This window comes from Bos grunniens, chromosome 29 (assembly GCF_055505025.1).
Source record: "Bos grunniens cultivar Pamir isolate PY7600 chromosome 29, Bosgru_T2T1.0, whole genome shotgun sequence".
NCBI classification, from domain to species: domain Eukaryota; kingdom Metazoa; phylum Chordata; class Mammalia; order Artiodactyla; family Bovidae; genus Bos; species Bos grunniens.
Genome location: NC_141193.1, coordinates 39705663 through 39719908, shown reverse-complemented (window position 1 = coordinate 39719908; position 14246 = coordinate 39705663). Strand labels below are relative to the sequence as shown.

General features: G+C 42.1%; 1 protein-coding gene across 40 annotated transcripts in view; it reads left to right on the top strand.

Annotated features, from left to right (window-relative positions):
• The window catches only part of DLG2 (discs large MAGUK scaffold protein 2), a 2335250-nt gene that overhangs the window by 2092235 nt on the left and 228769 nt on the right, over positions 1–14246 (top strand). The window contains exon 1 of one of the 40 annotated variants that reach the window (XM_086384650.1): positions 926–1055. The exons of the other annotated variants lie outside the window; for them this stretch is intronic. The gene's annotated coding sequence lies outside the window, so the exon portion shown is untranslated. Of the gene's footprint in view, positions 1–925; positions 1056–14246 lie in introns of those variants that run through there. 40 annotated transcript variants of the gene reach the window in all.

The window sequence follows — 14246 nt, the reverse complement described above, 5'->3', positions numbered from 1 at the left end:
CTCTTCTGGAAGGCAACATAGGTAAGGGTGAGATAATTTAGTAGAGGCTGCTAGAACGTGGCACACAGCAAAAACTCAGTGAAGATGATGGTGATGATGATGGTACTGATGGTGATGATCTCATGTAATTCTTTAAAAAGCATGCAAACGATAATTATCTTTATTTTACAGATGTGGTAACTTAGAAAGGTTTTTGTTTTTCTAGGGCTCACATTGTCATTGAATGACAGAGGTGAGATCCAAGTCAAGGTCCTTCCAGGCTAATGTTCTTTGTACTATATCATTAAATAATATTCAGAGGATACCTGTGTTACCAGATGGCACATTTAAGTACACAGTTAAAAAGACACTGTACATACATCCAGGTTCATGCATAAAGTAATGTTACTAAGAGAAAGGGCTTGTGATTGGCATGAGATTCTGCTATGTTCTTCAGTACATTACAATTATATTAAAATGAAACACCCACTCTTATTTCTGCAGATTCATCACCCATATATTTTATTTCAATCTCAGAAATATTTGAAACAAGTTTTTTAGCCAATTTTGGAAAGAAAATTTTCCTTTCAGTAGTTCTGATTATAATACTAACATTTAACTATAATATAAAACTCTAATACTAACAAAGGTTACCTTGCTTGTTTATATCAGGCACTGTTTACATCTATTATCTCATGTGCTCCCTATAACAACCTTATGAGATAGGCATTGTGGTTTTCATTTACAGTTGGGGATTGTGGCTTTAAGTGAAGTGACTTATCCAAGGTCTTAACTGAGAATGCAATGGCACCCCACTCCAGTACTCTTGCCTGGAAAATCCCATGAACGGAGGAGCCTGGTAGGCTGCAGTCCGTGGGGTTGCTAAGAGTCGGGCACGACTGAGCGATTTCACTTTCACTTTTCACTTTAATGCATTGGAGAAGGAAATGGCAACCCACTCCAGTGTTCTTGCCTGGAGAATCCCGGGGAAAGCGGAGCCTGGTGGGTTGCAGTCTATGGGGTCACACAGAGTCGGACACGACTGAAGCGACTTAGCAGCAGCAGCAGCAGCAACTGTGAGTAAGTGGCAGAAGACAGATGTCAACCAGAGTGAAAAGTGGCCAGAAGCCCTTCGGTGAAATCTCTGTGTTTCACCATAGCTTTCTCTCCCCAGTGGCCAACAATGGGGTGGCCACCCCTGCATCTGTAAGAGGGTGCAGAGTCTGTGAGCCAAGGCTGTTGTGAGTCCTTTAGGATCATTTCTTACTGGTCAGAGATTTTAAATTACATGTCGTAATTTTTGCCAGCTGGATCTCAGTGTTCTGGATCTCTCTGTTTAGGAAAAAAATATCACAGTGTGGTGCATGTTCTTTTTTAATCCCACCTGCATTGTTAGCACCTTTAATTTTTCCAAAGCTTTTTATGTATGTTATCTCATTTGTCAAGTCACCAACTTTTCTTAGCCAGGCTACTGGTGGAATTCTCCTTCCATATTCCTAATATATGCCATTTCTTTCTAAATAAGACCATTCCCAAGTATGGTCTTTCTAGATTAGATGTTTAGAAACCACTTGTTTTATTTAAAGAGCTGGGAGTTAATTTCTCCTATGAGAGCTTCAAAAACTGAACTCATCCTGGCTAAAACCACCAAGTGTGGTCAATCAAAGCCTCTTAAAGCAAATTAGATTCGTCTGCTTCCCAAGATCTTGGGAAAATAGACCTGTTTGAATTATTATTACAACAAACCAGTTACTGTGGTTTCAGTAATTACTCGTGACTTCTTACATACAAGTAATTTCTCCTAAGTGAATTCTTTAGATAATTAAATGTCAAACATATGTTATTAGTTCAAAGTCAACTTCATTTTCTTTCAGTGACAAATTTAATGTTGTTCACTTAAGTTGAACATTTACTGAGCATCTACTATATGGTAGGTGCTATTCAAGGCATTCTGGATTGCCTGATGGAAAGAATAGAATCCAACTTTCTCTGCTTCCTCCTCCTATAATACAAAACATTATGTACATTGATCTGCGTTTCTTTGAAGGCAAAGAGTGTGTCTTATTGCTCTTATGGAACACCTAAAATAAGACCTCACTTGTGGAAAGGTCTTCTTTATTTAAAGTGAATGACTTCTTGCTTCATCTGATTTCATGAAGGGAGCTATTAGAAATCTTGGATCATGGGAAAGGGCATTCGTACTTATATTTTCTGTGACAAAGATCAAAGATGGATGTAGTACAAATTCTCTTTGGGTTCTCATGGTGCTTTGCAATTGTCTAATAGCAATATCATTCTTACACTTGTGACTCTGAGTTCCATGTCAGGAACTGCGTCATTCCTCTGTGTTTTGGCATAGTACTCTGCACATAGGCATTCAGTCAGTATTTGTTGAATTGATCACAAGATGCTTCATTTTCTTTCCAAAGAGGGAGACCGTCTTCATCATTTCTATTTACATCTTAGCTATAGCACATGGTAATACACATTTTGCACCTATTTTGTGATTAGCAAATACTTATAGACTTCGTCTCATTTTTTGCGTGTTGAATTCACTATAGTACCGTTTTGCTTTTTAATCGCAAGACCCCCCAATTTGAATCAAGGAATGAGTATCTTCTCTGACTGACCCAATGAGTAAATAACAACACACACATGAATAAGGTGCCTTCTCCTACAGCCATAAAATGTCTCCCTCTCACCTGACAAATTGGGAAACAGGGTCCTGAAAAGTAAGGACTTGCCTAAGGTCCCATGGAGAGATTGCAGTGAAGCTGTGACTAGAATCCAGCTTTATTTTCCAGCCCAAATTTCTCCCTTCTTAACATCTGCCCTCTTTCCCTTTCTCTCCGTCCCCACTGCCACTACCTACGATCGGGCCCTGTCCCTCCCACCTGGAATGCTTCTCTCGCCCTGACTGTTCTCTCTGGTTGCCATCCTCCACACCTCCAGCTCGTCCTCCACATGGTTGCCACGGTGATCTTCCAAAGTGCAAATTGGATCATGCTTACCCTGTTGTGTAAATGTGGAGTCTGCACTCCTCCATGTGCTCCACAGGCAGCAAGGCCTCTGCCTGGACCCCCAGGCCAGCCTCTTCTTCCTCTCCCTCAGATCCTGTTTCCCATCCAGGCCCGAGTGTCTCCAGTGACCCTCGCCTTTAATTGTTCCATGACACTGTGCACAGCTGCCCTTATTCTTCCTGCTTTCTCCACCCCTGTTTCACCTTGTCTCGGTCGACAGCAGCATCTGGAGCCTTCTTGGTGGCCAGACCAGGGTCTCTCTTTTATAGAACCGTAGTCTGCGTCCTCCGCCCCTCCCCATGCACACTCCCTCCCTTGTTAGAGCTGATGACTGAACACTGTGATGCGCTTCCTTCTACCTTGATACCTATACCACGCCTTTCACTTACTTTTTGAACACTTCTCTCTCTGTGAAAGGCTATGGACTTTTTAAGGACAGAGACTAGATCCTATCCATGTTTGTGTTCCCAGAACCTAGCAGTAGGTTAGGCATATAATAGACACCCCGTTACACAGCTGCTGACTCTCCAAAATAAATATAACTTCCATAACCCTTCACAGTGAATTAACTCAACTTATGGTTTCCTTTAAATTAAGCTTCACATGGAATGATAGTTGGATTATGTAAGACTTGAAGGAGAAGTATATTTAAAGAAAAGTAGTGCTTGAAAATGTCTTTCTTGTATAGATGGTGAATGAATATTTCGCAGCAACTGTGGGATACTACATCAGCATGTTGGTTACACAAAGTGGCCAGAGGGTCACTGAATATTTTTGTGGAGCCCTCTGTAACTGCCTCCCCACTGCTGTGCGTGCGCGTGCTCTCTCTCTCTTGCCCGCCCCTGATTCACTGAAAGAAGTCCATGTGGTTACCTGTTGAGCAAAGAGAACTTGGGTCACATTCACATCTTTCATCGAGGAGTAGATTTTCAGCTACTTTTCCAGTTCAGTTGTTAAACTTACTCCTGCCTGATTTACCAATTGCTGAATTGTTCATTTATTTGTTTATTTATTTATGATGTGTGTCCCCTGGGCTTCAGAACTAGCTTCAGAATGCTACTGCTCCATCTGGTTTATATAGAGCATGCTAAGAAGAAATGAGAGAAACAATGAGACTGCGAGGTTGAAGGGAAAAAGAAACCACCTGGCGAACAGGAAGCAGAGAAAAATCCAGAAAAATCTTTCTCTATGAGTTTGTGCTGGGGGAGGGAACCTATTTTCAGCAGGAAGACGTGCTTTATAACTGGAAATTCACATTTCTACCTGCGATGATCTGATATTCAACATCTATGAGGTCTGAGTTTGTGCAAAACTTTTTGAATCGTGTTGAGGCAGGCTAGTCTCTGGGTCCCAGGACGATGGTCTTTGTTCTTCCTTTTCCCATCTGGTTCATTATTCTCTTGGGCACTTCTTACGCATGAATATGACAGCCTTGGAAGGCGTTCTGTCTATGCCATAAAAAAAGATCAGCCTTTGACTTTGGGCATCCTGGATTCTCCAGTAAAAGAGCCATTCACCTTGATAATATGTTTAATTTATTCAGAGTCAGTAAAGGTACAGTGATTAGAGATGCGGGCTTTTGGCATGTCAGTTCCCTGTTAGAGTCTTGCTCTGCTGCTCACCACCTGGGTGATCGGGGGGATGCTGCTTCAGCCTCACTGAGCCTCAAGTTTCCTTATCTCCCAAGTGGAGCTTTTTACTCAGGTAACAAGCTTGTTAAAGCTTGCTGAGAAGATTCAGCAAGCTATGTAAAACGTGGTGGTGGTGGTGGTGGTTTGGTCACTAAGTCGTGTCCAACTCTTGTGACCCCATGGACTGTAGCCCACCAGGCTCCTCTGTCCAGGGATTTCCCAGGCAAGGATACTGGAGTGGGTTGCCATTTCCTTTTCCAGGGGATCTTGCTGACCCAGGGATCGAATCTGAGCCTCCTGTATTGCAGGCAGATTCTTTACTGCTGAGCAACCTGGGAAGCCCCAGGTAAAAGGACAGTAAATACTTGGGAATCATCACCTGGTTTTATGAGATCTTTCATTGCCACAGGTCCTCACCATGCCTGGAAAGGCACTGTTGGCCCCAATTGACAGAGGGAAGGGGCTCATATGTGTGAGGGTCCCTCGGCCCAGTGACTGTCTTCCCTTTACTCCTCTGCCTTTGGTTGGGCTTGCATATATCCTCTGTTCACCTTTTCCAAGGAATGACTCAGAGCTCTTCCTTCTGACAGCGAGTCTTCTGAATGAGAGACAATAACAATCAAATATTTTGGCGTTCCTCCCCAGGAGAGCTAATAGCTCTCTGGGTTCTACATTTAAAGCATGGAAAATACCGCTTTAAAAAGCGATATGAGCAAAAGTGGTATGAGCAAAAACCCAAGGGTGGTACATGATCTGATGTGGATCCCATCTTTGATTTGTATTGTTCTCCCTTCTGTCAAAGGAGAAGAGGGTGGGGGTACATACCCTCCCTAAAGGAGAGCAGGAAAGCAGTGCCGAGTGGCAGCCTGAGTTTCCTCCACACCCTGCCACTGCTCACGGGCTGGGTGCGTGTTGCCTGCTGTTCATGAAGGGACTCGGGCAGAACAAGGACTCAGCTTCCACAGGTTGGAAAGGCTAATTAGAAACTATATACCCTCTCCAGACTGTCCAGTGATTGTCTGATTGTTAAAAGAAGTGAATATTTTTGCCAGACAGCTTTTCCTGTACACCCTCAGGACCCCCGACCCATCACAGTCAACCAGTCCACAGTTTATTTCAGACGGTTTGTAAGAATACGTGTAACCATAATGTATTGGTTACAATAATACAAGCTCTTGTTCCAGTCAGCTCTTAAAATGAATAATGGTTTAAATACAATAGAAGTTTCTTTTCTTTCTTGGGAAGTTCAAAACTTGTCTTAACTCTCCTCTAGGCAGTGATTCAGGGACTTTTTCCATGCTATGGCCCCTCCATTTTCAACATGTGGCTTCCAAGGTCAAAGGATTCATTTGCATCAAGCTGGTGGGAGGGGAAACAGAAGTTGAAGGCTTGCTGGGGAAATGTTGTTATAGGCCAGGCCCATTCCATTTCATTGGCCAGAACTCACATTTCCTTGGCCAGAGCTCAGACATATGGCTGCACCTAATTTCTGGGGTGGAGTCTAGTTTTGTGCTCCCGAAGAGGAAATGAGTTTGATGAACCAAACAGTCTCTTCCTCAAAACAATTATGACCGAAACTAACATTTATGAAGAATTTAATTTGTGCCAGGCATAGTGCTAAGCACTTTACATTATTTTAAAGTTCATATACTATGTTTTTCACGCATTTAAAGTATATAATTCATTAGTTTTTAGTATATTCACAGTCATGAAACCCTGACCACCATCAATTTTAGAATATTTGCATTATCTGCCCCCCACCAAAAACCCTGTACACATTAACAATCACTCCCCATTAACAGTTACTCCTCTCATCCGCCCCCGCTCCCCCTTGCCGCAACACTCTCTGCTTCAACCCTAGGCAATGACCAATCTATTTTCTGGGTGGGTTTGCCTATTCTGAACATTTCATATATAATGGAGTACTAATATTCCTTTATATAATCCTCCCAACAATCGTGCAAGGTAGACCAGTTTTTACTCCCATTTTACAGATTTACAAAGGATCAAGTTGTTTAAATGACTTGTCAGTAAATTTAAACCCTGCCTGTCACTTGAACTCTATCACACTGTGCTGTGTCCCAATTATAAAGAATAATTACACCAAGATTTGGGAAAGAGAATGGTAGGGGTGTTTGTTTGCTTGCTTTTTAATGAATATCATGCCAAAAAAAAAGAAAAAAAAACCACCATAGCTTCTTCCTGGAGGGCTCTTTTACTAAAGTGACAGGCACTTAAGAAGTCAGAGAGCTCAAGGTTTGAAGCCCAGACCTACCACTTACCAGGTGTGTATAAAGTATGCGCTGCTTAATTCCTCTTGAGTCTTAGTGTCTTTACCTATAAAATGGGAATAATGAATCTGTTTTCTGGGAGGATTGAATGAGATTAGCCTATGTGAAGCTGTTCCCACAACTTTACATAGTTGATGCCTTGCCAGTGTTAGTTGTTCTTGCTTAGAAGTGAAATTCTGGCTGTAATTGGAACCACAGAAATTATGTTAATGTATATGGGTCTCCAGGATACTATCCGGGAAGAAATTATTATGACTTGGTGTTTTACAGTGTCCAGATTATAACCCGGGAGTGGCTGAGATCCTTGGAGGATTTCTAACAATGAGGGTTAGGAAATAGGGACGTATTCTCCAGGATAGAAAGGTGTATGCAGGTTCTGGTCTATCAACTTCTGATCTCATATGGGCAGAACAGCTTGTTACAGGCACCTGGAAAGAACCAGCTGAGCCAGTGTAAGTTTGAAGTTCCTTGGGAAAGAAGATAAGCTGGCTGAGTTTCTGTAGGCAAAGAGCCAGTAATGAGGTTTCCAGCATTCCATCACATGTCCTTTTCATCACTTTCAGCTCAAAGTCTCAGACTCAGAGGCCAAGTGTGGCTTTAAGAGATTCATGGAGGCAGTTGGGAAGGAGTAAATTGTTCTTTTGTTCCATTGACCTGTTCTACCTACTCTCTACCCTGTTTTTAGCCATAAAGATACTAAAATTGGCACAAGAAGACCAGGGAAGCAGTGGGGAGGTGGTTCTGGCAGTACCTCATGTCTTGTAGCCAGAAGAGACCTTCAGAAAAAAAAGGTCTGAACTCTAGGTGAAATCAAGGGCATGTTTCAGTCTTAAAAAATTGCCCTAAAAGTCTCTGGTTCTGCCATTTCCTAGTAGCATGGACAAGTGACTTAATCTTTCTGAGCCTCATTTCCATATAGGAGTGTAAGTTGCTGCTGCTGCTGCTAAGTCGCTTCAGTCGTGTCCGACTCTGTGTGACCCCATAGACGGCAGCCCACCAGGCTCGGCCGTCCCTGGGATTCTCCAGGCAAGAACACTGGAGTGGGTTGCCATTTCCTTCTCCAATGCATGAAAGTGAAAAGTGAAAGTGAAGTCGCTGAGTCGTGTCTGACTCTTAGTGACCTCGTGGACTGCAGCCTACCAGGCTCCTCCGTCCATGGGATTTTCCAGGCAGGAGTACTGGAGTGGGTTGCCATTGCCTTCTCCCAGGAGTGTAAGTTGGACCATGGCTTACAACCACACAAGTCATAACCTACATAATTCCAGGGGGCTCCATTCACATACACTAGGGGTCAGCAGATTGTACACGTGCAAAGGGCCAGACAATAAATATTTTAAGTTTTATAGGCCATTTGGTCTCTACTGCAACTAATCAAGTCTGCTGTTCTCATGCAAAAGCAGCCATACATAATACATAAATGAATGGATATGTGGCTAGGTTCCAATAAAACTTCATTTATGGGCACTGAAATTTGAATATCATATAATTTTCATGTGCCACAAAACATTTTTTCTTCCTTTGATTTTTTTCAACTAATTAAAAATGTAAAAATCATTCTTGACTTATATATTTTACAAAGTCAGACAATGGGCCAGATTTGGCCCACAGGCCTAGATTTATAGGCCCCTAACTGCCGCTCCTGCTGCTGCTAAGTCGCTTCAGTCATGTCCGACTCTGTGCGACCCCATAGACGGCAGCCCACCAGGCTCCCCCGTCCCTGGGATTCTCCAGGCAAGAACACTGGAGTGGATTGTCATTTCCTTCTCCAATGCAAGAAAGGGAAAAGTGAAAGTGAAGTCGCTCAGTCGTGTCCAATTCTTAGCAACCCCATGGACTGCAGCCTACCAGGCTCCTGCATCCATGGGATTTTCCAGGCAAGAGTACTGGAATGGGGTGCCATTGCCTTCTCCGATAGGCCCCTAACAAATGCTAAAATATGTTCAATGTCCTTCAGAGAGATGCAGTGCGGTGCTGTGATTACTACAAGGACCAAATAAGAAAGAGCATGTAAAGTGATTAGCATAGTGTCTGCCCTTGTAAATACTCAGCAAATGGTTATTATTATTTCCTTTTTCTCTCTGAAAAAGAAAGATGTTATCAGTTATACTTCAATAAAAATATTTTTAAAAATATATTAACTACTTGCCACAGACGTTTGGAAAGGGAGACAGTTGCATATTGATTACTTAAGATCTCTACTATATTAAGCTTATATTATTATTGCAATATATATTAAAATTAAAACTATAAAAACTGGTTTGGGATAGTGACATTTTGAGGCCACCAGTCTTATAATTTTTCCCTAATATCCCAGCATTGTCTCTTCAGTTTGTAAACATTATTCAGTATAGGTTCAGGATTGGGTTCAGGACTTCTGTGGATGTCAAAATTCGAGGATACTCAAGTTGTTTATATAAAATGACATGGTATTTGCATGTAACCTAGGCTCATCTTCCCATATACTTTAAAGCATCTCTAGATTGCTTGTAATACCTAATACAATGTAAATGCTGTCTAAATAGTTGTAAATGCCATGTAAATAGTTCCTGGTGTGATGACTTTTAATCTTATATTTTGGAACTTTCTGGAACGGTTTTTTTTTTTTTTTCTTCAAATATTTTCCATCTACCATCAGTTGAATCATGGACATGGAACCTGCAGATACAAACCACTGTAGTCTGATACCTGGTCTGTGCTGCTAGGTGCTATGTGAATAAATGAGTTTAGGTCTCCTGACCTGACATTGTACAGAAGGCAGTGATCAAGACCATCCCCAAGAAAAAGAAATGCAAAAGGCAAAATGGTTGTCTGAGGAGGCCTTACAAATAGCTGAGAAAAGAAGATAAGCTAAAGGCAAAGGAGAAAAGGAAAGATATTATGCCCATTTGAATGCAGAGTTCCAAAAATAGCAAGGAGAGATAAGCAAGCCTTCCTCAGTGATCAATACAAAGAAATAGAGAAAAACAATAGAATGGGAAAGACTAGAGATCTCTTCAAGAAAATTAGAGATACCAAGGGAACATTTCATGCAAAGATAGGCTCAATAAAGGACAGAAATGGTATGGACCTAACACAAGCAGAAGATATTAAGAAGAGGTGGCAAGACTATACAGAAGAACTATACAAAAAAGATCTTCACGACCCAGATAATGGTGTGATCACTCACCTAGAGCCAGACATCCTGGAATGTGAAGTCAAGTGGGCTACAAAGAAAGCTAGTGGAAGTGATGGAATTCCAGCTGAGCTATTTCAAATCCTAAAAGATGATGCTGTGAAACTGCTGCACTCAATATGCCAGCAAATCTGGAAAACTCAGCAGTGGCCACAGAACTGGAAAAGGTCAGCTTTCATTCCAATCCCAAAGAAAGTCAATGCCAAAAAATGTTCAAACTACCACACAATTGTACTCATCTCACACGCTAGTAAAGTAATGCTCAAAATTCTCCAAGCCAGCCTTCAACAGTACGTGAACTGTGAACTTCCAGATATTCAAGCTGGATTTAGAAAACACAGAGGAACTAGAGATCAAATTGCCAACATCTGCTGGATCATCGAAAAGGCAAGACAGTTCCAGGAAAACATCTACTTTTGCTTTATTGACTGTGCCAAAGCCTTTGACTGTGTGGATCACAACAAACTGTGGAAAATTCATAAAGAGATGGGAATACCAGACCACCTTACCTGCCTCTTGAGAAATCTGTATGCAGATCAAGAAGCAACAGTTAGAACTGGACATGGAACAACTGACTGGTTCTAGATTGGGAAAGGACTACGTCAAGGCTGTATATTGTTACCCTGTTTACTTAACTTATATGCAGAGTACATTATGAGAAATGCCAGGCTGAATGAAGCACAAGCTGGAATCAAGATTGCCAGGAGAAATATCAATAACCTCAGATATGCAGATGACACCACCCTTATGGCAGAAAGTGAAGAAGAACTAAAGAGCCTCTTGATGAAAGTGAAAAAGAGTGAAAACGTTGGCTTAAAACTCAGCACTCAGAAAACTAAGATCAAGACATCTGGTCCATCACTTCATGGCAAATAGATGGGGAAACAATGGAAACAGTGAGAGACTTTATTTTGGGGGGCTCCAAAATCACTGCAAATGGTGACTGCAGCCATGAAATTAAAAGAGACTTGCTCCTTGGAATAAAAACTATGAGCACCTAGACAGCATATTAAAAAGCAGAGACATTACTTTACCAACAAAGGTCTGTCTAGTCAAAGCTATAGGTTTTCCAGTAGTCATGTATGGATTGAGCACTGAAGAATTGATGCTTTTGAACTATGGTATTGGAGAAGACTCTTGAGAGACCCTTGGACTGCAAGGAGATACAACCTGTCAATACTAAGGGAAATCAGTACTGAATATTCATTGGAAGGACTGATGCTGAAGCTGAAACTCCAATACACTGGCCACCTGATGTGAAGAACTGACTCATTGGAAAAGACCTTGATGCTGGGAAAGATTGAAGGTGGGAGGAGAAGGGGACGACAGAGGATGAGATGGTTGGATGGCATCACCAACTCGATGGACATGAGTTTGAGTAAGCTCCAGGAGTTGGTGATGGTCAGGGAAGCTTGGCGTACTGCAGTCTGTGGGGTCGCAAAGAGTCAGAAACGACTGAGCGACTGAACTGACTAAACTGACTTTCCTAAGAGCTCAAAGTATTCCCCAAAGCGAATATATGCATCCTAAGGGTTTGTAAGATGATAAAACCTTTCTCTTTCCATTAACTGTTCAATCAGCTTTTAAATTCTGATTTGGTTTAGGATTTATAATGTACATGCTGCTAAATTGCTTCAGTTGTGTCTGACTCTGTGCGACCCCATAGACGGCAGCCGACCAGGCTCCCCTGTCCCTGGGATTTTCCAGGCAAGAACACTGGAGTGGGTTGCCATTTCCTTCTCCAATGCGTGAAAGTGAAAAGTGAAAGAGAAGTCGCTCGGTCGTGTCTGACTCTTAGCAACTCCATGGACTACAGCCTTCCAGGCTCCTCCGTCCATGGGATTTTCCAGGCAAGAGTACTGGAGTGGGGTGCCATTGCCTTCTCCGAATGTACATGCTATGCCATAGTAAAATGGTTGTGCATACTTAGTCACTCAGTCACATCCAACTCTTTGTGATTCCATGGACTGTAGCCCACCAGACTCCTCTGTCCATGGAATTCTCCAGGCAAGAATACTGGAGTGGGTTGCTATTTCCTCCTCCAGGGAATTTTCCCAACCCAGGGATCGAACCCAAGCTCCTGCGTCTCCTGCGTTGGCTGGTGGCTTCTTTACCACTGCGCCACCAGAGAAGTCCCAGCATGGTTGTACATCCTACAAATATATAAATATTCAGATAATGGAAGGTGTGCTCATATTTTCTTTGGATGATGATGTTGACAGTCAAAGTTTTGAGAAAACTGATTGAGAAAAAAAATAAATAAGTATAACCTGGTGGTAAACAAGAGTTGGTATGAGTGACGTAGGTTTTTATTCAGAATGAGGCAACTGTTTTTAGGATGTGAATTAACAATTACTCTGGTGTCTACTTTGTGGCAGGTGGGAAGCAAGATATGTCGCACTTTAAATTTTCAGAATAATGCAACAGCTGTATGATAAGTACATTTATCTCCATTTTATAGATGAGGGACCAAGTTCAGTTCAGAGAAGATAAGCAACTTGTAAAGGTCAGCTTGAATGAATCAGGACTGTCTAACTATAAAGCATGACATTTACCACTTCAACCTTCATTGCATTGAAGAAGTTCATGAAAAATGAATAATAATTCTCCGGTATTCCTAAACTCTGAAGTTAGTATTTTTTCCATCATGCATACTTAGTTTATTGAGTGATAAATGGATAAAATTCCACTCCACCAGAGAACCATGATCAACCCCTTATCCCCTGATCTCTGCATATCACATGCTTCTCACTCTGATTAGAAATCTTCTTAATTAGCTATCTTCTAGTCATCCATCTATTTCTGCTTTATTGACTATACCAAAGCCTTTGAGTGTGTGGATCACAATAAACTGTGGAAAATTCTTCAAGAGATGGGAATACCAGACCACCTGATCTGCCTCTTGAGAAATTTGTATGCAGGTCAGGAAGCAACAGTTAGAACTGGACATGGAACAACAGACTGGTTCCAAATAGGAAAAGGAGTTCGTCAAGGCTGTATATTGTCACCCTGTTTATTTAACTTATATGCAGAGTACATCACGAGAAACGCTGGACTGGAAGAAACACAAGCTGGAATCAAGATTGCCGGGAGAAATATCAATAACCTCATATATGCAGATGACACCACCCTTATGGCAGAAAGTGAAGAGGAACTCAAAAGCCTCTTGATGAAAGTGAAAGTGGAGAGTGAAAAAGTTGGCTTAAAGTTCAACATTCAGAAAACGAAGATCATGGCATCCGGTCCCATCATTTCATGGGAAATAGATGGGGAAACAGTGGAAACAGTGTCAGACTTTTATTTTTCTGGGCTCCAAAATCACTACAGATGGTGACTGCAGCCATGAAATTAAAAGACGCTTATTCCTTAGAAGGAAAGTTATGACCAACCTAGACAGCATATTCAAAAGCAGAGACATTACATTGCCAACAACGTTTCGTCTAGTCAAAGCTATGGTTTTTCCTGTGGTCATGTATGGATGTGAGAGTTGGACTGTGAAGAAGGCTGAGCGCCGAAGAATGGATGCTTTTGAACTGTGGTGTTGGAGAAGACTCTTGAGAGTCCCTTGGACTGCAAGGAGATCCAACCAGTCCATTCTGAAGGAGATCAGCCCTGGGATTTCTTTGGAAGGAATGATGCTAAAGCTGAAACTCCAGTACTTTGGCCACCTCATGCGAAGAGTTAATTCATTGGAAAAGACTCTGATGCTGGGAGGGATTGGGGGCATGAGGAGAAGGGGACGACAGAGGATGAGATGGCTGGATGGCATCACTGACTCAATGGACGTGAGTCTGGGTGAACTCCGGGAGTTGGTGATGGACAGGGAGGCCTGGCGTGCTGTGATTCATGGGGTCACCAAGAGTTAGACACGACTGAGCGACTGATCTGATCTGATCTGAGTCATCCATCTAGACTCAGCTTAGATATAACCTCCTCCACGAAGCTTTCTTGACTTCACCTCCCAGACTAGATGAGATGCCCTTTTCTAGATATCCATAGCACCCTAGTGAATCCTTATAAAATATGCTATGCAACTCTATAGTTAGTTGTTATCTGCTCGTTACTCCCTGGCCTGAAATGTTCTTTGTACGTGCTCAGTTGCTTAGTTGTGTCTGACTCTTTGTGATCCTATGGACTGTAGCCCGTCAGTCTC